This window comes from Theropithecus gelada, chromosome 2 (genome assembly GCF_003255815.1).
Source record: "Theropithecus gelada isolate Dixy chromosome 2, Tgel_1.0, whole genome shotgun sequence".
Taxonomy (NCBI): domain Eukaryota; kingdom Metazoa; phylum Chordata; class Mammalia; order Primates; family Cercopithecidae; genus Theropithecus; species Theropithecus gelada.
The window spans coordinates 182,192,403-182,215,153 of record NC_037669.1 but is presented as its reverse complement, the minus strand read 5'-3'; the positions used below and the strand labels follow the sequence as shown (position 1 = coordinate 182,215,153).

General features: G+C 36.3%; 1 protein-coding gene across 3 annotated transcripts in view; it reads right to left on the bottom strand.

Annotated features, from left to right (window-relative positions):
- The window catches only part of ARPP21 (cAMP regulated phosphoprotein 21), a 157,916-nt gene extending 148,222 nt beyond the window's left edge, over positions 1-9,694 (bottom strand). Inside the window, exon 1 of one of the 3 annotated variants that reach the window (XM_025375238.1) lies at positions 8,467-9,694. The gene's annotated coding sequence lies outside the window, so the exon portion shown is untranslated. Of the gene's footprint in view, positions 1-6,472; positions 6,712-8,466 lie in introns of those variants that run through there. The other 2 variants (XM_025375233.1, XM_025375234.1) reach the window with 2 other exon arrangements.
- Positions 9,695-22,751: the final 13,057 nt, after the last annotated feature.

The window sequence follows — 22,751 nt, the reverse complement described above, 5'->3', positions numbered from 1 at the left end:
GACACCTTCTGATAAATTTTGTTGGATAAATAGTTGATTAGGCTATTCCCCAGAAGAATGCTGACATCCATTTTATAATAGGAGATAAAATGCAATTATCGGATGCATTTACTGCTTTGTATAGCTCACCTTCTCCTGTGTTGAACACTATCTGTGGCTCTCCATTTTTTGATAGGGGAACCAATTGTTTAAACCTCAGTTACGAAAGAAGTCTTTCCCTCCTCTGGCCATGTTCATAGAGGCAGAGTGCTGACTCATTTCAGCAAAATTAATGCAGATAATTTAGGATCAGAGGCCAGATCAGTGGCCCTGTCCAAACAGCTCACTCAGTGCTTGGAGACAGGAAGCTGGAGTCTTCTATGGGAGTGCCAAGGACCCCTCAATGAGGCCAAAGCTCCATTTGCTTTGTTGCAGAATAGAAAAATGTTTCTCTCATGTTACCTCAAATATGTTGTTAGTCCCAGCTCCCATCCACTAGTGCAGGATTTTAGGATTTTCCTTCATGGATTCATTCCAATTGTTTCCTATTCAATGATTTGGTTCTTTATTCACCTCATTTAAATGGTAGAAATTACACAACTAAAATGTTCCAGAGAGATAATACCCATATGTTAACTTTTTAGACAACTGAATTAGACCATTTCTTCCCTTACAAACTGGCAGAAGATTATGCCCTTATTAAGCATCATGTTCTTTACACAATGAACACCTCTGAGATTAGTTACTACCTTGGCTTGGCCTTCAATATTTCATAGCATAGAAAGAGTCAAGCATAACCAATTTTAGCCATCAGAAATATTATGGGATAGCAATGAAGGAGAGCTGTATTCCAAATTACCAAAAGATTTTTTTTTTCTTAAATGGAGGTGGGGATCCTTAAATGTAAGAAGAGTAAATCTCTCTCTGAATGTTTTATGTGAAAGGAAAGTGGTTTCTTTTAAGTGAATAATATCCATGTGTCAGGGGCTTTGTTTCTGCTTTGATCATGAAAGGTAGATATTATTCCCGCCTTATAAATGAGAAAGTTGAAGCAATCAGGAATTAACTAAATTGCCAAAGTCACACAACTAGCAAGTTGTTGAGTCGGGATCAATGTCACTACACAACTTTCACTGTAGAAACTGTGAAGCACAGAGAGGTTTAGAACTTTGGCCATCGTCACACTGTTTACTCAGACCCAAAAACCAAACACCAGTACCACACACCAATTCAGGTGGCGAACTGCATATTTATGAAGGTAAGTCACAGAAAATGAGATTCAGATACACCACTTTTAGCACTTATTTCCCTGGACCTTTCATTTTAATCCTAATTGTGTGCATTTCTCTAACCTGCAGAATCTCATGGAGGGCCTTGCGTCTCCTTGGTAAAGCCTTCCTTCATCACTTACAGCTCATTTATCTGCTCCTGCTCAGATAAGCTCCTAGACTACCTTTGGTATACAACCTCTCTATTACTTCTCATCTGAATTTCAATCAGAAGCTCCACTGAATTCAAAACATCTGTGTCTGCGGCTTCCCACATTATATCAGACAAATAACACAGACATTACAATTATTTTTGGAATAAAATAATTTCCCTATTGGAGGGATATTTGCGTTCTTATCCTGGAAGATGTATAAGCTTGTTGCAATATACACATTCTATCACATTAGCTACGTATACTCTCCTACCTCTCGATGATGAAGAAACACTAAAACACTGAGTCATCCATAGTTCTGGCTGAAGACAACAATGATAACGATAATTAAAGATTAAGGCATTCAGTTGTTAGAGTGTTTAACAATGCTAAGGGTAAGCAGATAGCTGTAGCATATGTATGCAACATGATTATATGCTAGATTATCTTATCATTCCAGAACGCTGTTAGTGATTATGTGAAAATTTCTGCGTTGGAGAGAAATTTGAATCTTCACACAAAAAAGTGTTGTGACCAAAGTTAAATGACATGAGAATGAAAAAAATGATGAATCATTAATACTAGCTAGTTCCTTGCTGTGAAGTTTTTGAATTTAGTGCAATGCCAGTTGTTTGACAATTTCCAAAAATGCTTACAACATCAGCATATCTAAGTAAATTTAAAATAAACAAAATATAAACAAAGCCATCAAAGAGTGTTATCTTGATCATTCCTCTAGGCCAGTTACAAGAAGTAGTCAAATATGACTGCAGAATCCTAATGATTAATTAATTTGGCAGAATTTAATAGCAATTTTAATACAGCTATGGGCCACATTGGCTTAAAGAATCATGACTTGACTAAAAACCTTAATCTTCTTTTTCTAAACAAAGAAAATAAAGTCCCATATTTTTAACCAAAAGCCTCTTTACACCCATTTAAAAATTATTTTAAAGAAGCATTGAGTAGTTAAAGCTTGCAAATGCTGCAGAATTCTTGATTCTGTCACATACTCACATCGAATCTACTTGTTCTCTGTCCAAAAGCTCTTTGATGATTAAATCAAATCTGATGCCAGCAACACTGGGATTTCCACCAAAGTTACATAGATATCAACAAGCAAAATGCTAAGAAAAACATGTAAATGCAGAGTATAGATTTTTTTTTTTTTTTTTAATCTCTCTATGTTAGAACTTTTTGTGAGGACTTTAGCTTGCGGTTTTAGAAACATACAAAAAGCTGAAAAATAAGTTTGTTATCTTTCCATTTTCCATTGAATTTATGGGCAAATAAAATTTAAACAATTACGAGGAGTCATTGAATTTCGGTGAGTTGACATGCTCTTCCTTCACCCTCTATTGACCAGTGGCTCGATTTTTATAGGTCTATGTAACAGTAGTGAGATAATCTGAAAGCAACTTGAATCACTGAACAATTAGATGATAGCTGGGCCTTCTGATTTACGTGTCAAAGGATATTTTATCAGAATTCATAGGACCATAAAACTTTTAGAAATTGATGTTCAATTTTGTTCTTTAAAGATGTTGAAATATTTTACCTCGCTTGTTGTTTCTCAATTTCAACTAGACCAAAATATATCAACACGGATAAACTATCTTTTTTTTTTTTAGTGTATGATCCAATGGACTAGACTGTTCTGAATGAGTATTGTATCTCAGCAATTAAAAGGAAATCTGCTAAGTATATGAAAACCACTTCTCTGGTTTTTGTTTCTCTAGAGAGAGTTCTTGTTCTTATCTCAAGTATTTAGTGTATAATAAAGAAGCAACCAAGGATGACACAAATGTAAAAGAATGCTTATCAATTATTAAGAGTTCCAGCACTAAATTTGGCCATGGAACCACTTAGTTCTTTTAAATGTCCCTATCACAAGGAATTATTTCCTAACTTGTGTGGGTATCAGTGAGAGATGACTGGGCTTATCTAGGTAGATATGCTTTGTGAATTTGTTTCAATGAAAAAGCTGCAGAAAAAAAGATCATATATTACACTTTACAATTCTTCATAGAAACATTACCCATAATATACCAAAAAACTCTAGAAAATTCGCTAGAATATTTGAAATAAAAAGTGACGTAATTGTTTTCTTGTTAAAAATCTTGAATCCTTCCCTTAAACTAAAAGCAAATTTTATTAGCAATTATCTTAAAACCAATGTTTACAGAAGGGATTTTGTTAACAAAATCTTAATATTTTGTGTGTTATTCAAAACAGATTTCTAATTTAAGAATTGTATTATCTTGAAGTAGTGTGAAATGTGAGAATGTAGTAAAAGGCCTGTTTTTAAAGGGGATAATTACTAGTGGACACTTGCCCTCTTTACCTGGATAAAAAGAAATGATTTTCTTTTGCTAGATAACAGGAACAATTGTAATGTATATTACTTTTAAAATGTATGAATTTATGACTAATAAATAATTAGGAATATATTCCTTGAATGAGACAATTTTGAACTAATGCTTCAACATTTTAATGTCGCAATTACAATTGTATCCTAATATATATATCACTTTATTACAAAACGTATACAAAAATCTTCTAAACCTGTCGCATTGAAAGGTATACTAAACAGGGGTTATACAACTGCCAAAAGACATTTCTCTGGGCAAAGTGTGTAAAAAAATTAAAAAATATTGATCTACTGTGACCATGGACAGTGATTAACATTCTCTCCACCTGGAAATGCCAGGAGCTATACTGGTGACTGAAAAACAGGAGCATAATATGATGCTAAGGATTCAATCTGAAAGTAGAGAGCAATTCGATGCATTCAAACAAACCCCTTTGTTTTTCAATATCCCCTCCATTGTCTTGATGTAATTATTTCAATTCACTTTTTTGGTTTGCTGCATAGCTATTTCTCAGAGCACAGATATGTCTCAGTAAGTTTAGAGAAAGGTGCATTCAAAATGTTATATGAGCATTTCATGCCAAAAGAAAATATCTTTAGACCACAGATAACAATGTTACCAGGCATTTAAAAACTGCTGAATGAACCAGATATTCTTTCTCATGCACTTTATTCTTTATGTAACATATTATGTATATAATTTAAATACTTCATATCTCAGCTCATATCTAATCCTCATAGATCCTTGGTTATGATATAAATACAAGTAATATGTACTTCAATATCTAGGGTCAAAATTAATCGAAGATGAGCAAAATTAATTAAATAAGACTAAGGCACTACAAATAATCAATTTATTAGAACTTGGCATAAAGCCACCTAAAGGAAACTAACACTCAGATGCAAAGACACCCTAAGAAAAACAAATCTAGTTACAGATACGTCTTGTTAATATTTTCTTTCCCCTTCAACAGTCCTTCAGCATTTGCTTACATCCTTGCTTGAAATTCATTTATCATATTTAACATAAAATGCTAGAATAAAAAATAAAAGAAGGCAAAGTCCACAGAAATGTAGAGCTTCTGGAATCATAAAGATCCTTTGTCTAAAGAGAGGAAGTATATGTTTTATGAATGCATCATCGCTGACTTAAAATATATTCAGAACTTTCCAGGTGATATAATATATTTTTAAGGAAGTCAATTCTTTTTGTGATTAGAGATTCACAAATTTCTAAATAGGCTACTACCATGTGATACCAGTTAGAATGATGCCAGTACTTACCATATGAAGAAATGGCTTTCATTGTCGACATCACCTTTAAGCCCCACATTCTCTCCTAACCTTGTCACAAAGCAGATCTGAATTAAACTGACTTGTATACAAATGATTAATTTGCAATTTCCAACCTTATGGACTTCAAACTGTCTCCTCATACTAATGAGAATTCTCAATCATATTCACTTCTGGCTGCGTTGTATATTGTGCCTTCAGTGGCTGACTCATTCTACACTCTACTTATGTAGCTTATCATTATCTTGTCCACAGACAAAATAGACATTGAATTCCGATGAGAATGCCCACTCATCTGAGAAGCTTGAGAAAGGTATCAGCATTGTGGTCCAAAAGGCATGACCACTAAGGGAAATATTTTAGGCAGTGTGAATTGTTTTTCTCCTCTAGAACTAAGTCAAAAAGACAAACAAACAAACAAAAAATCACAGTAACTCATTGTGATGTGTTTTCCTTAGTAGTTTATTTTTGGGGGTCATTTTTCATTAGAATTGGCAAAAATTCAGATCAACTTTGCACATTGTTCTAACAGCTTCATTCAAAAATTGTATGACTAACCTTCGCATTTAATAGAAACTGCTTACTTTCTCTTATGTTTATTAACCTTGAAACTACTTAAGTATTTTGTCTAATTAGCTTTACTCTGAACAAAAGAATAACCTGATTATAGTATGTTGTTAATGTGAAAATCAACACAAGACCTTTCTGACTGAACATTCTCACTTTCTACCTCAAGACAGGTGTTCTGCATATATGCAAATGTTGCAGACAGATGGCTTCTTCCATTGTACACTCTATAACGTTAAGATATTTTGCCCTTTATTGTAACATTCCAAAACATATCAGTGCTGCCTCTGCTATTTATGTTTTTAAAATATTTAGCCTTCAGTAAGATAATCTGTAGTGCTTATCTTAATTCTAAGGAGAGAAGCACCCCAAATATCCTATCAAGTTCAATCAAAACTTCCTGCTTCTCTTAGTTGTCACAATTCTGGACCTGGACTCCAAGTTCATAAAAGAAAATGAAGCAATTCACAAGGCAGAGCTTCAGGTTATTGTAGTATCTTAGAAGCATGTTAGTTATTTTATTCGCAGAATGTTTTACAAGCTCCCAACCTTTCAGCAGAACAATATTTTAGGAATTTGAAATTATTTCTGTACTTCCCACCACCCAAGAATATGACAGCTTGTATTAAAAATAGTATGCATGCAGGAACTCCCTGGTTAGTATCTCCCTCAAGTTTTAAAAACTCAAATTATTGAGTCTTCTTTCTAAGAACTAGTGAAGATGTTTACGAAAACACCTATTGAACTATTCATGTATAATTCTCAAACAAAAATCAGTATTTCCATTCATACAATACATTAGGACTTAATTAAAATTACCATATCCAATGGTCAGCCTTTACCTTTCCAAATATCCTTGTCCAGTATCCATAACCATGCACTGCTCTGTCTTCCCTCATGCTTCTTTTATTGCTGAGTGAGGCGCTCGCTCCTTCATTAAATAGCATTAAAAATAGACTGCACAGAACTCCCCAGTGGAGCATGCTCTAACACGGCTAATACCACAGTTCTCAAGGTAACCATACTCAACTGGGATCTAAGAGGGAAAGTCACTGGGAGATCAGCAATTTGCAAATCTAATAGCACACACAATTCTGTCTTGGTCTGAGCTAAATACTGCAAAGGACAAATCATCATGTAGTGAAATTAAGTCACTGAGGAGATGAAAGTCAATTTCTTTAGCTGTATAAGTTTCTTTAAATATGCTTCCTCTAAACAAAGTACTCTGTTTAACAGGCATGTCTTCTAAAGTAACTTAGTTAATTATCCAATGGCATAAATCATGCCCAGAGAGGATAAATTTAAAACATGAATGCATAGCAATCCACATATCTTAAACATTTCATTTAAACAAAATCAAAATACTATTGATAAGCAAGTGTAGTAATCAATTATGTTTCCATATCTTTTGTAATGAGGAAGCATATTCCTCAAAGTGTATACCCAAACTCACTCTCCAGAAAATTTACAAATATTAGTCAAAGTGATGAAAAGCAGGAGAATGTTATAACAAAGGAAATATAGGATCAAACACAAATACATACCTTGAAAACCCACATACACTTGAAAAGAGTGTATTCATAACCTCTCACATGCAATTCACATTAGAAATGCAGCAGAGGTAATTACTGTCAAGATAGTAGATTACTCGGCTATTTGAACGAAAACATAGATAGAGCTCTTGGCTTCCAAATGACTCTTTCATGAAAATGACATTAACTAAAATCCTATTAAGATATTTAAGCCCTGTGGTAATACATACACAGAGGATCAAAGGAGTAGGTGTATTTATTTTAAAGTGTGTCAAAGGTTTTCTGATTTCTAACAAATTAGAAATGATTTCCTGTCATCTCCACTTCTCTGTTTACTTAAAACAATCATAGCAGTTGTTATCTCCAAAGTAGATGAGGAGGGGTTAGGAATCATTTGAATTTATTCTGTATTTGAATGAAATCTTATACAGATTCATTTCAACTTCGGAGAATATCCTTCGTGATTTGAGAGGCTGTCATACTGGTAGAAAATCAAAAATTAAAAAATTTAAAGAAATCAAAAATTAAAATGAATATCTGTACTCTGAACACATTCTAATGAAAATGATTTCTACCAGCCTTTTATATTTCTTAGCTGCCCACCCCTATAACTTTCCATTCTCTCTTTGATTTTTATTTTAGGCTTGGACTCTGTCCTGATCCTACATCTTCAGGAGGTGATCAGGTAACTAACCTGAATAGCTGACAGCAACCACATCCACCCCAGCTATATTTCTATGCATAAACATTGAGTGAATTAATTCCTATTCCTAAGAAACTTTCTAAACACCTGTCTAATTCAACTCAATTCTACCACCATATCTACAACTTGAGACAGAAATGTGATTCGCAATGAAGCACAGATTTCATACATGTCAAAATAAAACTGAACATCTTTTCTGTTCTTCCCCTTGAGCCCTTTGGGACCTAGGACCCCAATCCTTCCATAGAACAACAGAGTATAACTTTCTACCTCTTCAATGGGTCTCTTTCAAAAAGAGCATCGCAAACTTTCTACCATAAAGCCTATACAAATCACTGTAGACTTCTCTGATGAAAAACATTGCCAGCTTCCAGCTTTCCACATCTGTCTTTCTTGGGGGAAGGAGAGTCCATCCCTCCTTGACGAAACATAAAAAGCACAATACATGTATAACAACATCAGCTTTCTACAAACACAAAGAAGAAATACAGACAAGAAATAATTCAAAAGAAACAGACAGATATATGGCAGAAAGAAAGAAGGAATTCTAAAAATCCACAAAAGGCGTGCAATGTTCACGTCGGAAGACCTTGATTATTACCTTGATCGACCAGTGGATATCCCCCCTGCGTCTTGGTGCCTTGACTGGTTTGATTTAGTTTTGGATTTTATTAATATTATTGTTTCTCAATGATTGATTTGGCTGGATTAGTTTGTTTTGGCTTTTGGCTTGGCTTTTGTTGTTGTTGTTGTTGTTGGGTTTGTTTGTTTGTTTTGTTTTTTTGGTCGATTTATTTAACTGCTAGTAAAAGGAGCTTTCTGCAGTGTCGGCTGGGATCCCGCACAGCTGTGGCAGCCGGGGCTGCGGCGGCGGCTCGGTCGCGGCTTGCGTCCCCGATGCCCCTGCTGCTGCTGCTGGTCTCTGCTCCAGACGCGCTCAGAAGGTGCCACCGCCGCCTTCTCTGCCCGGCTGGCCGCCGGGAGTGAATGCGCCCCCGCCTCCTGTCTGCTCTTCTGTCCGTCTGCACGTCTGTCAGTCCGACCGTCTGTCGGTCCCACTAGCAGCTCAGCGCGGGATTCTCGCTTTCCTGCACTCTGCTCTCAGAGCTGCCACTCTCGCAGGCTGCCAGTCTGTGCGCTGGTCTGTCCGTCCGTCCGAATCTCTCCGTCCCACCAGCAATGCAGCGTCCCTCTTCCGGTCTTCTGTGCCCACAGTCCTCTCCCACTCTGTGCCCCTGGCCGCTCCGCTCGGTAAGAGGAGGGCGTGTGGAGGGAGGGAGCACGCGAGTGTTGCTGTCTATCTCTGTGTGCCTCTCCCTGCCTACTTAATGCTCTAGCTCTCTTTGCGTTCTGGTCTCTCTCTCTCAGGCTGTCTGACTGCTCCCACCTGTCCGTAGCTCTGCCAGTCCCACCCCTAGCCCGCCAGCCTCGGTCGATCCCTCGGTCCCGTTCCTCCCGCTTGGCCGCCTCCGTCGTCTGCCCCTCCGCCGGTCCGTGCCCTCCCACGCGGCTGGCACTGCCGCCGGGGGCGGCGCCCGGCTCCTCCCCGCAGCCCCGGATGCGTCCGGTCCCCGCCCGGGCTGAGGGCAACGCGCGTGTTGCACGTGGCTCCGCAGCTGCTCTGGCCGGAGACCCCGGGCCCCAGACCCGCCACACCCGGGAGGTGGCCGCAGCCGGGCGCCTGCCGATGTCGCCGCGTCTGTGCCACTGGGAGCATCCAGAACTGGCCCATCCAGAGTGATGGCACCTGCTGGGTGCGCCGGGCGCCCGCGGTACCACTCATTCCCTGGGCCGTTCTCCGCCAGCCCTAAGGCTGGAGACAAAGCGCATGAGCCACGCGCAGCAGCGTGAGCATTATTAATCAGAGAGAAAACTGGCACGTTGCCCCCTGCCCCGCCACACCGCCTCCCTGCTCCCAGCCAGCGGGCATGTATTCTCTCTTGTCCCCCGTGCCCAGGCCCTCCAGCGTACCCGTCTGGGGGGCGCCCCTGGACTCCTGGGGACTCTTGACGATGCCTTGCTCCACTCCCTCCACCGCTCACTCTCCAGGCCAACTCTGCAGAGACAATCCCACAATAATAACACCTCGCCCCACCCGAATCAATCTGTAGCCTCAGAGCTCTTGGAGATTCTCTGCTTTGAGCAAGACTGAAAGTCCGAGCGTGCAGCAGCAAGTGTACTCCCTGTGGGTGACTGCCCAGACCGCTGCCCGCCTGATCGCTGATTTGGAATCACAGAGGTGACACAGAAACCTGGGCAGGGTAGGACCTGGGGAAGGAACAGAGTTGACACCTGAAGAAATAAAAGCCTTGATTTTACCGCTTGTTCTAGAGATGCACTATTTTTATTATCTGTAATTCATTTTTTTTTTTCATTGTCTCGGAGCACTCACTAACACACTACAAGGAAGGAAAAAAAAAAAAAAAAAAAAAAGGAAAAGGCGTAGTGAAGGAGAGTGAATAAATTTCCGGAATTCCACCTACTCCTTCTGAGTGAATGTAGAGCTACTTTTCCAACATTATAGGTCACCAACCAAGATATACCACTCTAGTTTTCTGCTCCCAGCTGAGAGCAAGGCATTTGATTCTGGGCTTCTTTGCAAGGTTGTTATTAATGTGCAGCAAAATTGTAGTTGTACACTCACACATGGAATTGCCAAAGCTCATTCTGACTGTATCCAGCAATTCAGCTTCTGAAATGTAGACACTGAATAACTATGTATCTGGTGAAATGAAAGCCCCATCCCACAATAAACCTAAGAGGAGAAAATCAACTTTTACCAGCTGTAATTAGTAACCCCATGAATAGACAACAAACAAATAACTAGCATAAAACATGTCATGAAATTGTCCACATCCTTTTAGTTTCACTTATTGACACCCAACCATAATGACAGAGATTACAAACAGATTTATTAACATAAATGCCTTTGCATTATTATAGAAATGTGATTTCTACAGCTGTAGCCATGTTCATATATGCTAAGATATTGATTATAAATCTCAAATAAATGATATGTCTACTTCTAGAAACTACTATAAAAATAGAATAAGGTTGTACCGACCCTTGATGAGTAGGTAATTATTTTCCAGCTATTTGAAATTGTCTCCCTTGGTGTTCAGCTCTCACCAGAATAAGAATGAATCTGCTGTATGAGGTTTCAGGCAAACCGAACCCAAAGAATTCAAAACTGTTACTTTGATCGACATCCTGATCATTTCCACATAGTCATTTCCAGAAGTGCTTTTTTTTTACAGGTATTTTCTCCTTCCTTCCAAACATATAAAATTTAAAGGAAAATTATGAAAGCATTTCTAATTTACTACCCTTTCCTTCATCTCAAGTCATTCTGAAAAACCTATTTTTCTTTGGGGGAAATTGAGACTGTATAGGAAGAAAGTTGGTGTATTTGATTTCTCTTCTGGACAGAACTACATCTCGGCAAATGGTTAGACAGGTAATCTATTAACAGGAAACCCTGGCAGATTGATCATAACACAAAGCCTCTACAAAAAAAAAAAAAATCAGAATTCACTCTGATAGTTTATTTTTTTAAAATGGAACCCAGTCCTATAAACTGGATTAGAAATTATAGCTGGGAAGAAGTCAGTATTCTTAGTACAAACTCCAGTGATTACTTAAAAGAACAAAACAGTGATTTCATAGCTTAACTGTGTATTAACAAACTTGATGACAATATTTTTTGTAGTATCTCATGGATTTTAAGCTTTATTTTTAAAAGAAAGCATCCCAAAGAAGAATAATTTAATTTGCTTCAACTAAACTTTCTAACTTTTCTCATAATATTTTGTCAACATAGTGGGAACTGTAGAAGGCTCAAGTTTATTTGAGGCTATGTAGATAATTAGCATTCAACTACTCAACTTTAAAATTTTTGTCCCAATGTGGGACTGAAATATACCCCTGGGAGTATTAGGCAGGCAGTGAGCAGTAAGTGATTCTTCTAGGTGTTCAGAAAGTGTTTCTATTTTTTTAAACAATTTAAAACAGTTGTCATGCTTTACGGCTCTTAGACTGTCATATATTAATTATCACTAAACTAACTAAAACCTTTGTCCTCCTTATTAGACCTCTAGGTGACAGACTGACTATGTCAATTGCAGATGTGTTTATGCACCAAGAGCACCCTATGTTGAGGAATGGGAGGTGGTACTTGGGAAAGAGGGAGTGGTGCTGTTCCTCTCTCGGTTTGAGGGCTTTTGAATTTATTTTGTATTATGTTTGAAATTGAGGAGCATGCATGTAACCAGGTAACACCAGCTTGGGGAAATGAGCTCACCTATACTCTGGCAAACATCGAAGATTGTTGACAAGCTCCTTTAAACATATATTCCCCTAAGACACTAAATTAGTGCCCTTTAATAAAGCTACCAAATTGGATTTTCAAAATAACGCAAATTGCTAAAATAGCCCAGCTACCTTAATAAGCACCTTTTTAGCTGAAGCGCAAAGTAGAGTTTCCATGCTGTTGAACTTCCATCACTCGTCAACAATTAGGCTGCGAGGAGCTCCCCTTTAGGGCATACTCCCGCACCACAATAAGGGCCCACAAATCCCCTAGAGAGACTTCTTATTTGCCCTGTTTCCAACAAAACAGTCTAGGGTCCATTAAATACCATTCTTAGGTGTAAAGCTTTACAAATATGCATAGTACTGAAAAGCAGGAGAAAAAGAAAAGAAAAAGCCCCAAAGATTAGCATTTCGACCAGAAAGTTTTGAGCCCCATTCTTATTTTGTGTGAAGCCAAAATAACTCTAAAACACATTTCAGAACATCAACAAAGAATGTTACATCACGTATGCATCTGAGCATGAAGAAATGTCACGATCAAAAACAAAGAGGATTTGGGAGACTAGAAACCAAATGTTCTGATGGCACAGATCCCTTGATGACAGCCATGTCTCTTCTGTAGTAGGCTGTATATAGGATGAGAAAATTATCTCCACGAGCCCTTGGAGTTCTCACAGGCAGACCACAAATGAACACTGGCCTGCACATGCACAAAGATGCTTTGCTGAAAATCCAAATCAAGAAATTTTCTCAAAAATGAATGTCTGTGGTACTTTCATGGAGATGCATGAATCAGAGGAAGGACAATAAGAATAAATAGGAGAAACAGCTAAAGAGAGGGTTAGGAAACCTGTCACTAAAAGAGCTGAGCATCAAGAGACAAGAAAGTTTGCTGACTAAATTTCGTATTTCTTTTCAGCATCTCTTAGGATAGATATACCATTTTTTTTTTCCAGACATATCCTTAATATTTAGAGGTTTTCTCTTCCTGGCCCACAGAGCACTGCGTTTCTTCCTCTGCCCTCCCTGCCCAGAGGGATCTGTGGCTTTGGTGTGGCTGAGACAGTCCAGGCAGGCAACAGAGCACAGATGCATGGACTTTTTCTGATGTAGAACAGGGCTGGAGGCAGGATGCCCAGCAGCAGGCCCTCTCTACCCAGCCTATGTAATCACCCCCTCCAGGATCTGCTTCGACACAAAGTGTTTGCAATCTCCTATGGAACCCACAAAACGTGTTTTTGATTTTTCAAAACCTAGCCTAGAATTGAAAGCAGGAGCATGAGAAGCATATGTGGGAAAAACAGAGGTAAATGTTATCCCTCTGAAACACAAGAAGTGATGACACAGAGCATAACCTAACATTTGCCAAACCACTGTCTGTGATCCTGCCTCTCTTACATTGCTGTTCCAGAGATCACACTTTCTTCCACACGCAGTTCTCTTTTTCATACAAAGAAAGACAAAGGTTACCAAGCGATTCAGAACTTGGAATAATATATTTGGCTTCTTGACCCTGAGATGATATTAAAAGGTCTATCAATTAGCCCCTAGAATAAAAGAGCTTCAATCCATCTCCAATGAGGTACAGGATATTTACATTTTTAAACTGTTCTTCATACCTTAAAATAGTGTGTGTGTGTGCGTGTGTGCGTGTGTGTGTGTGTGTGTGTGTGTGTAGTTAAGAGGTAAAACATATTCATAGTGTTAATATGCCAAAAGATAACTTAGGTCTTTCCTGGAAACCCAATTGTAGTTCAATACCCAGCATCTGTAGAAAAACAATATACAGATATTGTACAACTTGTTCTCCAAACCTACTCTTTAAGATTTTTTGTCTTTTCAAAATAAATGTACATTTGCAAAATGTATAGAGATTTGTAAAAAAAAAAAAAAAAAGTGAGTGTATAAAATCAAAAAGGAACAAAATTAAAGTCTCCCAGTATGCCACCATCCAAACTGCCATCATTTTTGTGCTTAGCTAATCTCTCTGCATATATAACCATGAAAATATAGCTATAGTTTTCATATATGGATTACAGAATGCATGTTACTTTATAATCTACTTTCCTATTTTATAATCTGCTCTCTACTTTTGAATAACTGATGGGGGTTTTCCCATGACATTGACTATATCAATGAATTTATAACAGCATAGTAGTCTATTAAATACAGGACATGTGTATGTTATACATAAATCAAAGCTATTGATGGGCATAGTTTCCAAGTTGGGGAATTTTTTTCTTTAGGGCAAATCTTTAAAATTTGAATTCCTCATTCTCAAAGTATCTATATTTTACATTTCGGCACCACAGTGGAGTTGATGATGCTATATCAGTTTCAGAATCGCTTTTGATTACTAACCTTTATCAAGGAGTTGACTGACCTTTGACTTCCTGGTATAAATTGTATAGATTTAAAAAATAAATATAATAGTAAAAATGTTTAAAACATTTTTTCTATGTATATTTTGAATGAATTGTACTAAATTCAGGCAAAAAACTTTTCTTATGAAAAGAGAATTCTTAAAATTCTATGAGTTCACAATTTTCTTTTTGCTTCAGACTTTTTCCTGAAATAAGCTCTAGTTTCTGTAAAAAGGGTAAATATTGGGGGAAGCTGAGGGAACATTTTCAGGCCAAGAAGTTAGAATTTGGTGAACTAAGGACCTGCCTTTTTCCCTTCCATAAGTAAAGCAGACCCTTGGGAACCATGGGCAAACCTCCAAACCATGGTTTTCATCCTCCTTCTTTGCTTATCATTTTAAACATTTTAACCACAGAGTCAAAAGCACTCATTTGATTTACATTGTCATATGTTTATTCTCCAAATCCTAGGATAAGGATACAGATATTCAGGAATACATTAAAAAACTAGAAACCTCAATGGGATAGAAAGAATTTGATATGAATCATCAGCTGAACAATTCAGAGTTACTTTCACTTTACTACACGTAATTGTAATCCAAGGTCCATCAGTATATACCTGTTCTTACCTGCCTGAACTTACAGCTCAATATACTGCCTAGCCATCCTGGAATCAGGAAGGGCCATGTGACAAGTTGTCGTCAGTGAAATGTGGATGGAACTGACATATAATACTTTTGGACTAAGGCAATGAAAAATCTCTGCGGAGTCCTCTAGGTTCTCCTTGGCCCTCACACAGTGACGGAAAAGGTCAAATGACAGAAGAGGTTGAGACAGTTCAGTTGTAAGATGACAGCGACTCCATCAGCCTAAGTTGCTAAATGACTATGAGGAGCTGACTTCAACACTGACCCAGTCAGATATGTAATTAAGCAAGAAAAATATACTGTGTTTTAAGCTACAAAGATTTGGAATTGCTTATTACTATAGCAGACCCAGACTGTTCTAATTTATAAACTCTCTACTTGTCTAACAGCATGTGAGAGAGTAACATGCACTGTAGGAAACAGAGTCCAGGCCTGGGATTAAGGAGACAAGAATTTTGGTCCTGAATCTGCCACCATAGCTATGAGACTTAAGTCATTTCTACCTTCGTGCCTCATTTATTTATATTTCTAAGTTTCTAAAATTAGGTGATAAGAATTAGTTTTCACCTAACCAATGCCACGATGTTTTAATTACTGCCATTTTGTAATAAAGCTTCATGTCTTCCAGGCAAGACCCCATTCTTCTTCTTTTCAGTATTATTTTGACTTTTTTTTTTTTTTTTTACTTTTTGTCTTACATTTGATTTCTAGAAATAGTTTACAAATTTTATAAAATGTCTTATTGATATTTTCATTGTTATTGCACTGACTTTATAGTTCGATTTGGGGAGAACTGGCATCTTTTGCTGTTGTCTTCCCAAAGATCAATTGATTAATTTCTCCTTCTTTTTTTTCAGTTTTTAAAGTGTCTTTTGCTATATATTCATGGTACTTCCAATGATAATGTTATTAATTTCTTAGAATTTTTAAATTGTGCCAGCTCTTGACTATGTTTATCAATATATTCAGATTTTTATTCTTTCTTCCAAAAAACAGATTTAAATATCTACGTTCTCTATTTTAGTACTCTTTATAATTTTATCTTTTAAATCTTTCTAATATTTTAGGTAGGGTTTGTTTCATTATTATTATTTTATGCACTCTCTCTCTCTCTCTGTCTCTCTCTCTCTCTTTAGAGAAGATATGATGTTTTTGTTATGTTGTCCAGGCTAGAGTTGAACTGCTGGGCTCAAGTGATCCTTCTACCTCAGTCTTCCTAGTAGCTGAGACTACAAGTTTGTGCCACCACAACCAGCTTGAAAAAGAAAGCTTAGCTCATTAAATTATATTATTTCTTATTTCCTATTATACCCACTTAAGTATATTTTCATCTTTGTACATTTTAGCTACATAACAAAACTTTTACCATTGGAGTTTTCTCATTGTTTTGTTCAACATTGTGATTCTCATTTTCATCCCATGGACTATTTACAAGAATTTTTTACTTTTACTTTATAAAGGTCTTTTTGAAGGAGTGTTCACTATTTATTATGAGGTTTCAATTAATTTAATTTTAGTCAACAATTTCATTTGTTTAGAAATCATGTAGCATCTGGATATGAACAATTTCTGTTAATAGTCTGCATGTCCTTGAAAACAATGCATGTTCTTTATTTAGTACAAAGTTCTATATAAATCTATATGCTCAGATATATAAAATTAAACTGCTTATATTATTTAAAATATTTTCATTTTATTAGTATAAAATGTTAAATATAATAATGTATTATTTATTATCCTATCAATTCTATCTGTTTTGATCTATCTATCTCTGAGAGAACTGTGGATTTTTAAATTTTTTCTTGCAATCATTTCAATTTCCTTTTTCTGTATTTTTTTATGTTTTGTTAAACAGGGACAAAGTTATAAATAATATGACTTCTTCTTAGATTATTGTTTCTTTCAATGCCTATTATCTCTATCAATGCTTTTACTTTATATTCTATTTTGCCTGCTATTTAAAAGTGGTCCCCCAGTGGTCCCCAACCTTTTTGGCACTGGTGACCAGTTACATGGAAGACAATTTTTCCACAGGTGATAGGGACATGGTTTCAGGATGAGGCTTTCACCTCAGATCATCAGGCATTAGATTCTCATAAAGAGCACACAACCTAGATCCCTCACATGTGTAATTCACAATAGAGTTAGTGCTCCTATGAGACTCTAATGTTTCTGCTGATCTGACAGGGGGAGCAGCTCAGGGAGTAATGCTGCTGCAGGCCGCTCACCTCCTGCTGTGTGGCCCTGTTCTTAACAGTCCAGGAATCCATATGGGTCTGAGGCTTGGGGGTTGGGAGCCTTGATATTCACTCTAGAAGTTTACTTTGGCTAGCAGATGCTAATATACATTACAGTCCTTCAAATTTTCTGTATTGTACATGGGTATTTTCTGTACTCTAATCATGCTTTACTTAAAATCATACAGCTGAATGTCTTTTTAAAAATATAATCTCAGGCCAGGCACAGTGGCTCACACCTGTAATTCCAGCAGTTTGGGAGGCCAAAGTGGGCGGATCACCTGAGGTCAGGGGTTCAAGACCAGCCTGGCCAACGTGGTGAAATCCTGTCTCTAATAAAAAATACAAAAATTAGCTGGATGTGGTGGCACATGCCTTCTACTTGCGGGGCTGAGGCAGGATTGTTTGAACCCTGAAAGTAGAGGTTGCAGTGAGCCAAGATCACACCATTGCACTCCTGCCTGGGCAACAACAACACAACATATATGTGTATATGTGTGTGTGTGTGTGTGTGTGTGTGTGTGTATACATATATATATAAATCTCAGAGTTGGGTTTAGGTTAGGTTTATAGATTTGTTTTCATTTATCTTACTAGGGACTTCTTGTACTTTTTTTGTTTCATTTGAAGAGTCTTGCTTTTTTATTTCTAAATAATTTCCCCATATGATTATTGCCTTTTTAAAATTCTTTTTGTCACACATATTAGATATGAGCTGTAGGTTTTCCTTCACACTATTTTCTTATCTCTCTGCATGGATTTCTATATGATTTCCTCATATCTAGCTTTGTCACTTTTCAGTATGTTTAGTATTCTTCTTAAACCATCAATTGGTTTTTAATGTTATTTCAGTGACTATATATTTAGAATTTTTTGTTTTGTTTTCCAATGTTTTATTACACGTTCCTAATTTAGGTTTGTCTATACCTTTCCATCTTGGGTTGTCCTTATCTATTTCAGGTATTAGAGAACTCAATAAAATAATTTTGTGCTAACTCTCCATGATTCTCTGTCTTCCAGAAAAGTATAAATAAAAAGGAGAATTATCTGGATCTTGAAAGTCTGAGTTTGGTAGCTTTTTAAAACATAGAATTAAAGATGCATTTCAGTTTCAACCATGATTTCCAACATATTCCAGTTGTTTAGTTATTCTTATAGTAACTTTTTAACTTTATATTTATTGGGAAAAACTGTACTTGCCATCCACATACTCAGATTATTCCTATACTGTATGTTTTATTCTTTCATACATAAAAAAACAAATGAAAAAACTACTGCTGCTGTTATAGTCATGTACCTTTTTATTACCTTTCTTATGTTGCCTGACAAAAATAGGAGTGAATGAATGAATGTGTCAGTATCAAACCATGGATAACAATTGTGGTTTTGCAAACTGCTATCTTTTCAATTGCCACCAAACTGCCTCTGCTTTTTAGAAAGCTACCACTTTTGGGACAGAAACTCCTCTGAAGCGCTCTCTATTTTTAAAGCAAAGGCCTTGGATTACTTCCTCAATGTAATTTACTCTTCAATATATGTTTTCCTTTCTATAATTACTAATGCCCTGATAAGACAGCTTCTAATTTTCCCTGTTCTGTTTTGTCATTTTTATGGACTTAGACTAGGAGGAAGAGTCTTCAGAATGTATTTAGTATGGCATGGTAAAATGAAGTAAATATTTTTTTGAATTCTTGCTTTTTTTTTTCCATGGCTCATAGCAGCCTCAATCTCCTGGGCTCAAGGTATCCTCCCACCTCAGCCTACTGAGCAGCAGGGACCACAGGTGCACACCACCATGCCTGGATAATTTTTAAAATGTTTTTGTAGATAAATGGTTTCACTATGTTGTCTAGGCTGGTCCTGAACTCTGGGTTTCAAGTGATCCCACCTTGGCCTCCCAGAGTGCTGGGATTACAGGTGTAAGCCACCATGCCCAGCCTAAAGTTTTTAGTAGGAAGAAACAAGAACTTCACCCTTTCTCCAAAATATCTATAACACTATAACCTAGATTTACATAATAAAACATATTACCATATTACTTTCTACATAACTTGTCATTGGCAAGCAATATTTGCTTGGTTGGTTTATATTAACCAGGCTAAAGGCAAGAATTTCACATATATTGCGTGTATGTGTGTATTTTTACACGTACATGTAATGGCCTAACATATTACATGCTACTATATGACATAAATACATGGTATGATATATATTATATGTATTATATATACATGGCATAATACATATTATAGATATGTTTTATACATATCATATGAAAAGTTTTTAGATTTCTTTGACAGCTGTGTGGTATTATATCTAGCTCCACTTATTTTTTCAGTTGTTCTAGTTTGTTTATTTTTTTTTTTTAATTTATTTATTATTATTATACTTTAAGTTGTAGGGTACATGTGCATAACGTGCAGGTTTGTTACATATGTATACTTGTGCCATGTTGGTCTGCTGCACCCATCAACTCGTCATTTACATCAGGTATAACTCCCAATGCAATCCCTCCCCCCTCCCCCCTCCCCATGATAGGCCCCGGTGTGTGATGTTCCCCTTCCGGAGTCCAAGTGATCTCATTGTTCAGTTCCCACCTATGAGTGAGAACATGCGGTGTTTGGTTTTCAGTTCTTGTGATAGTTTGCTAAGAATGATGGTTTCCAGCTGCATCCATGTCCCTACAAAGGACACAAACTCATCCTTTTTTATGGCTGCATAGTATTCCATGGTGTATATGTGCCACATTTTCTTAATCCAATCTGTCACTGATGGACATTTGGGTTGATTCCAAGTCTTTGCTATTGTGAATAGTGCTGCAATAAACATACGTGTGCATGTGTCTTTATAGCAGCATAATTTAAAAAATGTAACTCTCAGATATAATTATCTGCAAGTAAGAAAATCATAAACTGTGATTTTCATCAATGGATAAAAAGACATGATTTATAGAATTGACTTTTTCATTGCATTTTAATTTCAAAAATCAAATATTTGATTACACAAAATAAGTTTTGAACTACATATGAAATTTTAATACAAAATAAACATCTCTAAATTTTCTAACCAGATATTATCCAGAATATTGTCTAAAATAGCATCAATACTGTTGAAATCTACCTGTGACATCATCCAAAATTCCATCCCACAGCTTTACTGCCAAATTTCATCACTATCTTGGTTTTTGTTTAATCATGCCCCATTTTAATGACTTGACCCTATATATGTATATATTTCATGTCAATGTGTTCAGATTTGTTTCTCTTTGAGATTTTATAGACTCAAATATTTAATATATACATACTTCATAAAGTTTTAGGGATATGCTCTTTTTTACTCAATATGATAGTCCTAAGATTTACCCATATTTATATATATATATAAATAGTTCATTCTTTCTCATTGCGATAGAATACTCCATGATATAAGTAACCATTTTTTTTCTGTAATTGGTCATTTGGGTGGCTTCGGATTTTCATTATCATAGAATACATTCATATTTAACTTTTAAAGACTAAGTCTGCTATTTACCCAGAAACAAAAGTATGTTTATTATTCTTTTAATAAGTGTTTTATGTATTTCTACTGATTATTAAGTGGATGTATTTATTTAAATATTGAAACCCAACAAAAATTGATGAATGGGACATAATTAAACTGAAGAGCTTCTGCACTATCAATAGAGTGAACAGACAACCTACAGAACGGGAGAAAATTTTTGCAAACTATGCATCAGACAAAAGTATAATATCCAACATCTATAAGGAACTTAAGTAAATTTACAAGAAAAAAAAAATTAAAAAGTGAGAAACCGACATGAACAAACACATTTCAAAAGAAAATGTGGCCAACAATCATATGAAAAGAAGCTTGACATCACTGATCCTTGAAGAAATGCAAATCAAAATCACAATGAGATACCATCTCACACCAGTCAGAATGGCTATTATTAAAACGTCAAAAAATAATGGATGCTGGTGAAGTTGTGGAGAAAAAGGAATGCCTATGCACTGCTGGTAAAAATGTAAACTAGTTTAGCCACTGTGGAAAGCAGATCGGTGATTTCCCAAAAGAACTTAAAACAGAATTATAATTTGACCCTGCAATCCCATTATTGGATATATACCCAAAGGAATAGAAATAATTCTACCATAAAGACAAATGCAGGCATATGTTCACTGTAATACCATTCATAATAGCAAACACATGGAATCGAGCTAAATGCCCATCGATGGTACACTGGATAAATAGAATTTGGTACATATATACTACGGAATTCTACACGGCCATAAAAAGAATGAGATGATGTCCACTGCAGCAACATGGATGGAGCTGGAGGCCATTGTCCTAAGTAAACTAACACAGGGAAAGAAAACTAAATACCAGATGTTCTCATTTAAAAGTGGAAGCGACACATTGCATACCTATGAACACAAAGAAAGGAAGAACAAAACCAGGGCCTACTTGAAGGTGGAGGGTAGAAGAAGGAAGAGGGTAAAAAACTCTCAGGTACTATGCTTATTACCTGGGTGATGAAATAATTTGTACAACAAACCCCTGTGACACACCATTTACCTGTATAGCAAACCTGCACATGTACCCCTGAACCTGACATAAAAGTTAAGAAATCAAATGAAATAAAATAAATATTTAAATCCCAAATAAAAGCTTCATGCTATACATTTTAAAGCATTTTATTTTAAATACTCAATACCATGAATATTTGCTATAGAAATTATTGGATTTAAATTCCGATTTTGTTCATGGTGGCCAGGCTACAGATGATAAATCAAATTTATCTAAGTCAATCATAAAAATATTTTTGCCTTGTGTAATGTATTTTCTAAATGTCTCTTATAGCCGAAGGTGAGGAGGGTCATATTAGACACAGGAGAAGCTTGTTGGAGTGCATAGTAGGACATAATAAGACGTAGGAGAAGCTTGTTGGAGAACTTCTGAAAAGGCTTTTCTGTCTGGATGAACACAGAGCAGAAATAGTTAAGACAGAAAAATCACAAGGCACATCAAATGTTTCATTAGTTGTAACAAATACAAAAAGATGCAAAATATCAGAAAAAAGTAATATATTGCAAGAAACTTTAGTTATATATTAATTTTTTATAATTTTTCATCTCTGTAGAAGTATTATATTTCAGTGACCACAATCCATGTGGTCTAGTACAAAAATAATTTTTAAATAATTGAAGTATTTTATTTCCATTTATTAACAGAATATATAATTAATAGAAACACTGCTTAAAATTCTTTCTTCTCAATCCTGTCTTCATTATTCCTAACCAGCTGCTCCATTATTCTCCCGTCCCAGAC